We start from the raw sequence: 245 nt of genomic DNA on the forward strand, positions 1-245 counted from the left end.
TCGCGACGACGAAAAGAGAATGCAAAGAACTTGAAAATTGCCACGATGCCTCGACTGTGACGTGCCCTTCCATCACACGGGAACAAATACGACGGAAGTCTCGTACGACGGCGTTACGTCAGAGTTATGAAAGCTCGCCCGACTTGGTCGGCTGGTATGCGCGGTTGACAGGAATGTGTAAGTTACTTGCCTTAAAAGACAACTGCGCCGGTTTCTACCTGTATCAAATTTCTATCCCTTAAATA

The sequence above is a fragment of the Trachymyrmex septentrionalis genome, unplaced genomic scaffold, assembly GCF_001594115.1.
Source record: "Trachymyrmex septentrionalis isolate Tsep2-gDNA-1 unplaced genomic scaffold, Tsep1.0 scaffold101, whole genome shotgun sequence".
Taxonomy (NCBI): domain Eukaryota; kingdom Metazoa; phylum Arthropoda; class Insecta; order Hymenoptera; family Formicidae; genus Trachymyrmex; species Trachymyrmex septentrionalis.